This window comes from Pinus tabuliformis, chromosome 4_1 (genome assembly GCF_031772625.1).
Source record: "Pinus tabuliformis cultivar Carrire ecotype Pingquan chromosome 4_1, CPIR1, whole genome shotgun sequence".
Lineage (NCBI taxonomy): Eukaryota > Viridiplantae > Streptophyta > Pinopsida > Pinales > Pinaceae > Pinus > Pinus tabuliformis.
This window is the reverse complement of record NC_142303.1, coordinates 337817632-337831114: the sequence shown is the minus strand read 5'-3', so window position 1 is coordinate 337831114 and position 13483 is coordinate 337817632.

The following is a 13483-nucleotide window of genomic DNA, read 5'->3' as shown; positions in this document are numbered from 1 at the left end:
ACATGCGGAATAATAGAGAATGAATGCACACAAATATAGTAGAGAGAGATAACACTAAGAGAATATTACTCATCACCAGTGGGTGACCCCTATAGGAGAAAAATTCCGCTATATTTGTCTTCAACCAGCAGCCAACAATCCTTTGCAATCACCATGTAATGCGATGTGCCACCATTCTCTTCCACCTGAGCTAGCCATTGTGTTCTCTCTCCCATCTACTATGATCGTATGTTTGAAGGTGGGCCTTCCAGCCCCGAAGGTATGACTTTTCATTATGTAATTGGGTGTTTGTGCTTGCCTTTTTAAGACACATTTGGACATGGACTAGTGGGGGGATTTAGTTGAAAGAATGAGCTTGGTTTGTACTCTTGTTCCCTTATCCCAACTTGGTGGTTAATATTATCTTAGTCCCATGGGATCTCCTCTATTGCATGTTATATTTAGGAGTGGAACTACATGGGAAACCCTAATTTTGGTTGCGTGGTACCACTTCTCAACACCATATCTTTCACTCCCCTCCAATTGTTATAATCCCTTTCCACACTTTCCCATCTAAGTCCACAAGGTGTTAGCCTCCCCCCCCCCCTTGTCCACACTTTGTGTTGGGCCTGGAATAATGTCTCGAAGGTTAATGCAGCTAAAAAAAAGATAAAAGCATAACTTGGCCACTCACAATAGGAAAAGTATCACAAAATGAAAAAGATATCCCAGACATAAAAATTTAGTGTGTGAGAAAAAGCCAAATGTGAGCTCTACCCCCTATTACTATGGCCATCACCTTGGTTCCTAGAGCCCCTGTGAGTTCCCCCCGCATCATTAAGGAACCCATGATTGTCTGAACCCCTGGTGGGTGATGAAATGCCCAAACTTAAAGGGGTAATCACTGCTACATCATACACGTCATGCTATCATCCCCTGAAGCCCCAAGTAGTAAAGAAACAAAATCAATAAAAGGAAAAAGGCATATGAAGAAGGGTTTAAAAACAAAGGCTGGGGTAAATCATGTACCACGATTTATCGCTCCTACATTCATATACCCAAGGTGTGGGCTTCCTTGCTACCCTTGTACCATTTCATGTGGATTGGAGCCTTCTCTATTGCCCAGTTCTATTTCATCATTATTTCACATGCCACCTGCCATTTGATGGATGTACCATGGACTTGTCACTCCCTTAGAGGTTGAAACCACCTAATGAGGTCCTTTATTAAGCTCTCTTGTAAAGCAAGGAAACACTCGTACATTCTAAAGCCTATTTGGAAGGGCATGCCACTTATGAAGTTTCCACTTTTACCCTTGATTAAAAAGCTTATTTAGTCAATTGAACTAATGATTGGTTGTACTGGAAGGTGAGGAGACACATTGGATCTTATATAGGATTGCAGGTGGGTCTCCATCTTGGACTTGGCCTCCCTATATGGGATCCAATCCCTTTAGAGGGTCATAATGACACTTTTAGGGTGAGAATTGAGGGCCATGGGCCTCCACCACAAGTGGATCATTGATTACTATACCATGGGATTCTTCAGCACCACTAATTTCTTGTTCATTCCTAAGTTATCTAGAGATGATGATGCACTTAGACCATGCTACCCTAGGAATTTGGCAGATGATCCAGGTCCCAGAGGAGGATATGTTTTGTCCAAGAAGATATGGGAGGGCATGTTTCATAATTCTAGCGCTTATTGATGGAGCATCGACATGTTTGATCCAGTTGGAGACCCATGAGAGCATTATTGTGCCCCACATCCACTTGGGAGCACCACATAATATTTTATTTGGAAATTGAGGGGCCACCACCTTGATCATGATTTTTGGAGCGCTCCTCTACATCATGGTGTATTGAGGACTTATCTTGGCCTTCCAATGGCCCTTTGCACCATTATTTTATCATTTTGGCCATACTTATTTTACACATATGAGCTATTTGGTGGGATTGTCACCAAAGTTATTGTTATTTTCACATTAAAATAATAATTAGGGGCTTAATTAGGCTAATTAGACTATTCGAACTTGTGAGAGGCTCATGTAGATTGGAGTGAGCCTCATTTTGTAACTCATTATCACTTGGATTTGGGATATCTCTCTCTAAATAATTCAAACCTACAATTGTGGAATGATTCGGATGAATAAACACATTTTGATGGGTTGAAAATTTTTTCTATCTCTCTTGGAGCTTCCTATTAGAAACATTTGGATGGATATACTCTTATTTGTCTTGTAAGTGAAATATAATGTTATATTTTTGTTTTAATGGATGTCTAATGCATGGAATCATTTTCTTATGGTGAAATAATGTGCCCTAATTAATGCGAATTAGTGGAATCATTGAAACTATTGGATATTTTTGCATGTGTTACTCATTGGACAAAGAATTAATGAATGCTCCTAGAGGATTATTTGCATTGCATCCTCAAAACTCCATAACAATTTCCATCAAAGTATAAAAGTATAAAGTTGTCTTGTAGCTGCATCCATAGGGTTAGTGAAACTGCTTCTTTAGGCCTCCTTGAAGAGTGAAGTTCCCAAATATTGATCATATTAACACAACGAAACTTGATTCTTTTCACCTCTTTTCTTTATATTTTCTTCGTTCCTTTAAGGATAAGTATGTTTTCTGGGGCTTGGTGTGAAATTTTGTGGAGGAGAAATTTTGGGATTCCATCTAAGAAAATTTCTTCATTCATGTCTCCTCTAGGTACCATCTATAGTTTTTAACTTTGTATAGAAATTACCTGCAAACAAATTCTTCAAATAGAAAAACAAACAATGGTGTGAACACAAAACAAATATACTAAAAGATTTTCCCCTGGATCCCAAAACAGAGACTACCAGATTGATTTTTCATTATGTTCATTTCAATGTTATAATACATATGTATACATACCAAAGAATTCATAAACCCCAATCCATTAACCCTAGATTAGAAAATAATCGTAGTTCCCTTGACTGGATCTAAAAAATACCATGGGAAGAAAACCATCATGCCCAAAAACATGTGCAAACCCATGCATAAAACCATGGGTAGGTCTGCCCACCATATTTCGGTCTACCCCCCATCCTCGGTCCGCCCAACTATTATTGGGTTTGCATAATTTTTTTTCCCAGGGTGCTGCCCTGGATCGAGTGCAAGGGGGATGTCGCCCCATGCAAATCCCCCGACAAGGAGGGTTGTTGCCCCACTATGACCCCCCGCTATGCCCAACACAACATACAACACATCACACTAGTCATGGAAAGAATATAACACACACCAAAATCCTCTAGTTTTGAATGAATTTCGATAGTGGAATTTCAAATAAATTGATGCCCTCGCTATCACACCAAGTGGGAACCCTAGAAGCTAATCCTTCAACTTAGTGATTTCTTGAAGGTTTATGCTTAACTAATTATTGAATTGTGTCATAAGAAACCTTTTCTATTAACTATATTGCCTTGGATGAACTCATTCCTTGCCAAAATTCTCAACCCAAGGTCTTGTATACCATTTCTTTCAAAGGGTTTTTCATGGAAAGTCTTACTAGCTTCTCCTAAAGCTCACACTTTAATTGAACCTACCCATTGAATGAGACATCCTTGACTCACTTTGAACCCTATAATAGACATATTAATAAAATTTGAGGGTTACTGGGACTCCTCCTATCGGTGAAAATATGAGAAGAGAAGGGGACATAGGTTGTGGTGACAGTGGGCCTTTGTCCCAAATTGTTGTTGTGCCTTCCAACTTTAGCCTACAAACTAGGCCTGCAAGTTTATGTAGCAACATTTTTGGTTTTTTTTCTGGGGACACGATACATGCATCTTATTTCCATATGAAAATATTAACATATCATTTTGACGAATCCATGGGAAGAATGAAGCCCTAGTTCTTCATTTAATTTTAAGTTCAAATGCTTGTAGGATGAAACAAGCATCTCTAATTTCACCCTGGGAACTCCTTCATAATTGATATGTGTAAACATAATATGCGTTCTTATTTCGATGAATTCCCACTCTGGACATTGTGTCTGTCCTTGGGCATCCTAATCATTTCATCTGGAATATTATATGTGGGACACCCAAGTTCGATGGTGATCCACTTTCTGCAATTAATTATGTAGCAAGGTTTCTTGCATATACCTCAAAGGTTGAAGTGGTTCACTAGGATGTCCTCATATTTCTATTCATGGCATCCCTCTAAGGTCATCATTCATGGCTACATAATTGTAAACCTCAGAGCATCTCATTTGTTGAAGCATTCTCTGTTGGCTTTCTTAAACATTTTCAAGCTTGCTAATCATTAGATATTCAAGAGGAAACCTTCATTGACCATCATGAAGATCTTGGGACAAATGATCTTGCTATCCATTTGGGCTTTGATATAAATGACTACTTACATATTGAAGAGGGGAGATGGGAAGTTCATGGGCATCATTTTGACAAGGACCCTATCTACAACATCGATGATGACGATATCAATATAATCCTTGTCTTTCCTTATGATCCTGGGAATGTAGTTGAGTCACATGTGGAACCTTTCCTCAACCTTTCTTGCACTACCACTTAGAATATTGATGAGCCTTTTTACCCTTCTGAGAATCAATTCTTCCCAACCATCCTTTCAAGATGATAAGAACATTGTGGTTACCCCTTTTCATTATGACCATCACATGAAGCAACCATCTTGTTGTAGTAATCCCTCCCCTTTTCCTTGCCATTCCTATAAAGCATGAAATCACTAGAAAATGTCTTGATAGGGAATTCATGATATTGATTGTCCAATCATCCATTCTCTTTTTGCAAGAGAGGATCCGTCTATAAAAGTTGGTGTCCTTCTCTTCATGCACTGTGTCTCAAATTAGAAGAAATTTGATTTTAAAATGTTAACATTGAATTTCCATGGCATAATATGTAAGCCAATCAAAATCTTGTAAAATTCAAAAGAGATGCATGTGTGACTAGGCACCCACAAATTTTTTAATAATATAATTTACCTATCTTAAGCGTGAATGGTGCCAAAGTGACGCATAGCTACATTAAATATTAAAAATTAAATTAATATCTTATTCTATAAAAGTTATAAAATAATGAATATTTTAAATGAAGGGTAAATCATGGGTTGAGTGTGTTTTTAATGATGGGTAACTAATTTAAATTTTAAATTTACTTTTTTAAATTTAAATTTTATTAAATCTTGTGTAATAAATTAATTTAAATATAAAATATATATGCATGGTTATTTTGATAAATATGCATTTATTTGGGTAATTTAAATTTAAATTTAATTTTTTCTTATATATATATATATATATATATATATATATATATATATATATATATATATATATATGTAAGTATGTATATATATGTCATTTTTTATTTTTATTTTTAATGACTTGTAAAATAAAAAATGACATCTATATATATATATATATATATATATCTATATATATATATATATATATATATATATAGATATATATATTTTAAATTTAAATCGGGTAATTTAAATCTAAATTTAAAATTTACTATTTTATTTTAAATTTGATTAATCTTGTGCTAATAAATTAATTTAAATATAAAATATATATATGGTTATTTTGATAACCGTGACATTTATTTGGATAACTGTGATAAAAGTAAAATAATAAAATGATATATTAAAAAATTGTTTACATGACATTATTTTATAAATTTCTTAATTTTTTCTAAAGTGGATATTTTTCAGTTGAAATTTCCTCTAATTAGTATGATGTCTAGACCTATTATTTTCCCACCTCCCGCCCATGATCATACATATAATTCTTATTATCTATGCCTTTGGATTTGTTGCATGGGTAAGCAATGGAAGGTGTTCTCATATTTACTGGATGCTATGTTGGTTACATTGGGTCTATGATTATACTTAGTACTTGCATGATGTAATATGTATGTTAGAGTAGGATGCATTGCATATTGATTTTTCATTAGAAGTTAACACAATATTATATATATATATAGATATATATTTATTCATTTATTTATTTTTGGTCAAGTAAGAGTGGAACCTTCAATTAACTGAACAAAGATTACATATAGTACACGTCTTTACAATTGTAAAGACCAACCAAAGAAAGACCAGTTGAAAAAACATCAAACAACCGGGTTAGCAAAACCCAAAACCTTACATACATAACCACACCAGCCCCCTGGGCAAAAATCCTAAGTGAACAGACTGCTGTTCACTCCGCAATTCTTCTTCTTCAAGTCTTTCTGCTCAATCTCCCCCAATTTTAACCATCAAACCCCACCATTGACCGAACTTTCAATCAGACGGTAGAGACTCACTCTGATCACCGAGAACTACCAAGATCCACCATCGATCAAGCCTTCGATCGGATGGTAGAAACTTACTTCGATCAACCACGAATACTCGAGATCCACCATCGAGCTAACCTTAACTGGATGGTGGATACTCACTTCGATCAACCGAGTTGCACATTGATCCAAACCCTTAAAATCTAATGGTCCAAAATACATCGCTTTAGAAACATATGCGATAATTATCTACTATTCGGACCTGAACTAGATTATATCCTTGGTCTAAAAAGATATCGGGTCCACTCAACCCGCTAACGTCCGTTCAAAATTGAACCCGATATCCATTCGATGTCGAAAGCCAACAAAACCTATGGTCTGCATCCCTTCAACAAGCACATTGTTTAACATGTCCTTTACTTCCATAGTTGGCTAAGGTGAAAGTAATTACGATAGGATTTATAGTTAGGAGGCACGCCAGCAATTCATCCAGGTTCCAGGACTCCCGTGCTTGCCCACACCCACTAGTCTCCCTCCTGCTTATTTCCCATGATCTGGAAGTACTCCATGTCTTTTGCTGCCCGTCGATAACAATCATCCCTTAGGTTACCAGAGGGTATAAAATCCCTCTCATACCAGATATGGTTCTCCTTGCACATCACATCTTGATTCGCTAGCCGATCGGCTAAAAAATTTGCTTTCCTTTGCACATGAACAAAACTGACAGTTCTCAGGGTTCGCAAGTGGGAAAGAATACACTAAAAAACATTCGAGAACCTCCAGTGTTTCGACACTTTTCTAGGTGCTGTTCCATTACACATTTTCTTGGTTGCATTAATGACCAATTCTGAGTTAGCTTCAATGATGTCATTGTGTAAATTTAACTCAACCAGGCTTTCTAGGCATTGTTCTAAGGCCATTAGCTCAACCATGTTATTTGTGGTAATCCCAAGATGACTATGGAAGATGCTCTTTATGCTCCCATGTTCATCCCTTATGACACCTTCAAGACCAACCATCCCTGGGTTGCCCTTAGAGGCCCCGTCTATATTGATCTTCAAATATACATGAGGAGGAGGCTACCATAAATCTTTACCAGTAATTGTTTTACTCCTTCCCTTAACAATTCCAAGGGGAACCAGAGAGTGGAGATCCAATTGCCTCAGTATGCGAGCCTCCTGGGTTGAAGGAGGGTCCTCAAGAATTTTCCATAAAAGGGCTCTTACTTTATCTTTGATCTGTCTTATAATTTGGGCAATGATGTTCTGGGTTGAGCCTTTTTTCTCTTGAAAATCCTGCCATTGCACTCTTTGCAAACATCCCATATAATAAATCCTAGAAGCAGAGTCCAAGCCTTGTTGATGATTTCATTACCAGAGAAGTCTTTTCTCCAATTTTTCAAGGTGTTGGTGATGTTGAGCATGTCTCTATTAGTTTGCCTAAAGACTGAGGCTGCCCAATCCCACAAAGTAGTGGTAAAGGGGAAAAGGTTTAGTAAATATTCCATTGTTTCTCCTTGTAAGCCACTTAGATGGCATTTGGATGGGCCAACAAAACCCTTTTTTAGAAGATTCTCCCAAGTGAGAATTTTCTTTTGGTGCACTAACCACATGAATAACTTGACTTTCATCCACTGTGAGTTCTTCCAAAGGTTATTCCAAACCTGGTCAGGGTTTGGATAATCACAACCTATGGCAATGCATTTAGCTTCTTTGAGGTTAAAAGTACCTTCAGTGTTTCGACCCCATCTCAGTTGGTCAGACGAGGAGGACACTAAAATATTCCTCTTCTCCAAGTCAAGAGCAAGGGAGTCCGCCTGGGCTTTCAAAGGGCTCTCTTCACTGTATCCATGATTCTTCCATAGTCGCCATTTTTCATTGTCCCTTTCCTACTCCTAGAAGTCACTTACCACATGTAAAACTTTGTTATCGATGTCATTTTTTAGAGCAGTTAGTTATTCTCTAAACAGATTGGGTTCCTGTTGCCAGTTATCCTCCCAAAACTGAGCAAGGTTACCATCTCTGATCTCCCAAAAACTATGCCTTTGGACAATACCTATATTCTCCCAAGTAGGGTTCCATATGTGGGAGCCCTTGATGAGCCCTGACATTCTGATATGATCCCTCTCCTGCCAATTACTTGCATATTTTTGCTTCCAAACCTTGGCCCAAGGAGTAGCCGATTCCTTGAGCCACCTCCACCACAATTTTGCTCCCGAAAATCTGCTTAGGATTTTAGGGTCATGAAGCCCCAAACCTCCATGGGCCTTAGGTTTGTAGAGCTTGTCCCATGCTACTAGCACCCACTTCTTTTTCTCTTCCCCATTGCCCCAAAGAAAATCCCTTTGAATACTTCTGATTTGTTGTATGACACCTTTATGAGTAGGGAGAACTAAAAACATGAATATGGGTATAGCCTGTAGGACAACTTTAGTAAGCACAAGGTGCCCTGCCAAGTTCAAAGACCTGCAGGTCCATTTCCTAACTTTATCCTGAAGTTTATTGGTGACTGGTTCCCACACTCCCTTACTCAAAGGTTTGTCAGTAAGAGGCATTCCAAGGTACTTGGAAGGTAATTGAGCCCTTTGAAACCCTAGAATTCTAGTGAGGTTCCTCTGAATAGCAATGTCAGTATTGAAAAAAAAAACTTTTGATTTGTCAAGGCTTACCTCTGTACCAGCTGCCAAAGCAAAGTCGTTCAGGATTTGTTTGAATGCTCTGGCTTCTTTGACCGTAGGAATGCCCTGCAGCATTGTATCATCCACAAATTGTTGATGAGTAGAGGCATCCCCATCCGGGGTAAGTTTCAGACCTTGGATTCTTCCTTCACCATTTGCTATTTTGATCGCTCTGCCAAGTCCTTCCATCATGAGAACAAAAAGGAAGGGGGAGAGCGGATCCCCTTGTCTGAGACCCCTAGAAGGTATAAAGGTTCTAGAGGGAGATCCATTAAGCAGAATTGAGAAACTAACCGAGGATACAAGGGCCATATCCCATATTATCTGGTTGTGGTCGAATCCATAAGATTTTAGCAGCTCCTTGATGTATGCCCAAATTAGCTTATCATAAGATTTCGCTAGGTACAGTTGCATTATCATACTAGCTTGCTTCTTGCTCTTAAGTGAGTGTACCACCTCATGTGCTTGTATGATGTTGTTGAGAATTTGTCTTCCTTCCACAAAACTAGTTTGCTCCTCTGAAACGAGAGAAGGAAGAAGAGGCTTTAGTCTGTTAGCAATCACCTTGGAGATACTTTTGTACACCACATTACATAAAGCTATGGGTTTGAATCTATCCGGTGTCATAGCTTTTTCCTGCGTTGGAATCAAAGCTATGAAAGAGGCATTAAGAGATTTCAAAATAGTTTTAGATATTCTAGAGTCTTCCACAACCTCAAGGATATCTTATTTGACTATTTTCCAACAAGCTTTGAAGAAATCCACATTGAAACCATCAAGGCCAGGAGATTTCCCGTTTTGCATCTCATTGATGACCTCACTAACCTCCTCTTCAGACACTGGCCTATTAAGATTGTGATTGTCTTCCCTGGTTACAATTTTAGGAATGAACTTTGTAAATTTGTTAATGAACCGAGATCTATCAATGAGAGGCTCCTCTGCTATGCTACAGAAGTGCTGAACTAGGACAGATTCTATTTCTATGTGTGAGACAAGCTCTTTTCCTTGAGAATCTTTGAGTTTGGAAATTCTGTTATGAGATCTGTGATCCAAAGTTGATCTATGAAAAAACTTTGTGTTTCTTTCTCCTTCTCTAATCCACTACACCCTCGATTTTTGTCTCCATAAAATATCCTCTTGCAAGCACCGATCCTCCCATTCATTCTGCAGAGAATCAACCTGAATTTTCCTTTCCTCGGTAAAACCCTCTAGGATGTTGATCTGATTAATCGCCTAGATTTTCTTCTCAACTTCTTTTTTGGCTTTAAAAATATTTCCAAACTCTTGTTTATTCCAATCTTTAAGCCTAGATTTGATGTGCTTGAGTCTCTGCTGCAGTATGAACATTTTAGTGCCTTAAATGGGCCTCTCTTCCCTCCACCATTTATCAATATTGCTGGTGAATTCAGGGTGAGAGAGCCAGATATTTTCAAACCTAAAGGGTCTGTTCCTTGGTGTACCCATAAATGTAGCTTCCATCTGGACAGGTTAGTGGTCCGAGCCTCCGAAGAGAAGGATTAAAGCTGACATATCAAGGCCTTTGATAAGGAGCTCTTCAGAGATTATGAATCTGTCTAATTTAGAGGCAACTTTAGAAGCTCCTCCTCTCTTATTATTCCAAGTAAAAATGACATTTTTTCGTTTTTGTGTCCACTAGCCCCATATTATTCATGAAGTTCTGGAAGGCAATGGAGTCCCTGCCTAGTTTCCTTGTACCTCCTTTTATTTATTTATTTTAATTAATTAATTAATTAATTAATTTTATTTTACTTATTTATTTATTTTTATTTATTTATTTTTATTTTTATTTTTATTCTTATTCTTATTCTTATTTATTTTTATTATTATTTATTAATTTTTAATTTTAATTTTAATTAATTAATTAATATTTATTTTTTATTATTATTTTATTTATTATTTATTATTTATTTATTTATTTATTTATTTTTTTCTTTTCTGTAAGAGATCTGATCATATTGAAATCCCCTGCCAGAATCCAAGGCATATTAGGATGTCTCTCCCTTATTTCCTCAAGGCATGTGAGAAGCTTTAGTTTGTCTTCTAGTTTTTGAGGGCCATAGACATTAGTGATCATGTAGATCTCCTTATCCCCTAAAGGTTCGATCACCATTGATAGATAATTCCTAGAAGATTCAACATCTAGGATTCCAAGTTTTCGAGGATCCCATAGAGTGAGAATCCCTCCCGTCGAGTTATCTGCTTTTACCTCTAGATACCCATACTTGATTAACCATTTGTTGTGTATCTCTTTGATCTTATCCATCCAACATTTTGTTTCCTGAATAAAAATCATATCTGATTTTTCTTCTTTTATTCTACTACTAAAGTTTCTTTGTTTCCTTTTACTTCCTAGACCCCTAATGTTCCAGGTTGTAAGCTTCATTAAGAAAGATTTGTAAAGGAGTAACTGGTGAGATCCTTCATCTTACCTGAGTTAATCATAAGTTTTCTGCATTCGGATAGTAACTCATTCTATTTCTTCCTTCCTCTTTTCCTACCCGAGTTCTTTGAAGAAAGCATCGGTGTATCCTCCATCATTTTCACTCCCCTATTCTCCTGGATTTCATGGTTTCTTTTGAATCCAGAGCACTTTGTTTGTGATCTCCAGAGGAAGAGTTGTTGAACCCTGTCAAACTCTGCTTTTGGCAGAGAGTCAACCCCTTTGGTGATTCCCTGCTCCAGAAAATTTTCTAGATCTAAATTCTCCCTCTCTAGAATCTCCTACAGTTCATGGTCTTTTGTTCCTGCCTCACTTGGAGTCATCTCGTGGTCCCTGCTGAGCTCCATCATATTTAGCAAGTCCTCCATTTGTTTGCTGTTTTCTGGTATCTCCTCCATGTTAGCATCCCCTTCCTTCTCATTGTGAATATTCTCCGATTCCTGGTTTGTCCCATTGTTTTCAACTTCTTCTTCTAAGATCTTGAAACTATTGTGGTTTGTTTGTCCATCTTCAGTACTTTTCTTTTGGTACCTCTTGCCTCCTTTCCCTTTACCCCCTACCTTGGTAAAGCCTTCGGGATCCTTGCTTATGGTGGATTTTGTGTTGCTCTCCAGTTTGTTCAAAGGGCAGTCCCTGTATAGGTGCCCGTGTTCATGGCATTTACGACACTTGAATGGGACATGTTCATAGTCTACCGTTTGCACCCATTCCTCGTCATACACTTCCAAAATGATTTCATCCAGAAGTGCCCTAGATAAATCCATTTCCACACATATCTGGGCAAAGGAAGTGTATTTGCCTCTTAGAGTAGTATCTAAGATTTTTATAAAGTGCCCTAGCTTGTTACCGATAGCCTTTAGAGATTCTGGTAGCCAATAATCTAAAGGAAGGGAGTAGAGTCTTATCCATACCAGTACCGAGGTGAAATTCTCTCGTTCTGGGACAAAGTTCATTACCCATGGTCTCATGTAAAGGCCCACAAACGCGTAAAAATAGGGTCCTCCTTCGAACACTCTGTCTTTGTCCTCTAGACTTGTGAACACCATCATAAAGAAACCCTTGGACCCAAGGTGAAGGTCAATTTTCCCTTTTGGTTTCTAGTGGTTCCTTATCTATGCTTGCAAAGCCTTCTTCGTTAGCCAGATCCCCATGAATTTACAAATAACCGCATATTCCGCCATGTGTTCTCTATGCAACTGTAGCGCTGGGTCACTTAAAATGACTTGAGGCATAGTGGTCACCTTGGGCTTACATGCCCCTGATATTTTCATGGGAGCAACTTTATGATTGCTACCCTTTGTCCTCTTCTCCTTACTATGTTCCTCACAGTTCTCTTCCTGTTCTTGAGGTCCGCTGGTTCTTGATTTTTCATTATTTGTAATCTTTGTTGCCACCTCCGCTGGTTTCTTGAAGCGTTGGGAACCAACTCCCTTGCTTCTGTCCTCAACTACTTTACTGTAGGAGGGAGCAGAACTCCCTCCTCCTCGCCCCGCCATGGTAACCAGCTACACAAACCCTAAAGAAAAAACCATAGATCAAAGCCACAACCTACCAGTCCCGAGCCACCAAAACATAACATCATATTATATTTATCATGCTAGATTATGTGCATTTATATTAGACTTGCATTCTACAATAGATTTTATTTTGATTTTACGATCTAACAAAAGAATGGGTGATCAAAGGATGTCATAAAAGTGTGTTGCCTCGTGTGCTTCATCTTTGATGTGCAGGTAATAGGCCTATGGTCCCAAGATATTGTTGGTATTTTCATGACCTACCCATTCAAGTACATGGTTTGTGCACTCTACTGAGAGCTCATGTCCCAATTGAAGCCAGATGTTACCCACCACCAGTGGGTGACCCCTATAGGAGAAAAATTCTCCTATATTTTTCTTTAGCCAGTAGTCCCTTGCAGGCACTAGATAGCGTGATGTGCCATCATTCTCTGCCACCTGATCCAACCATTGTGTGCTCTTGCCCATCTACTATGATCATTTGTTTGAAGGTGGGTATTCCAAACCCAAAGGTACGAATTTTCATTTTGTAATTGGGTGTTTATGCTTTCATT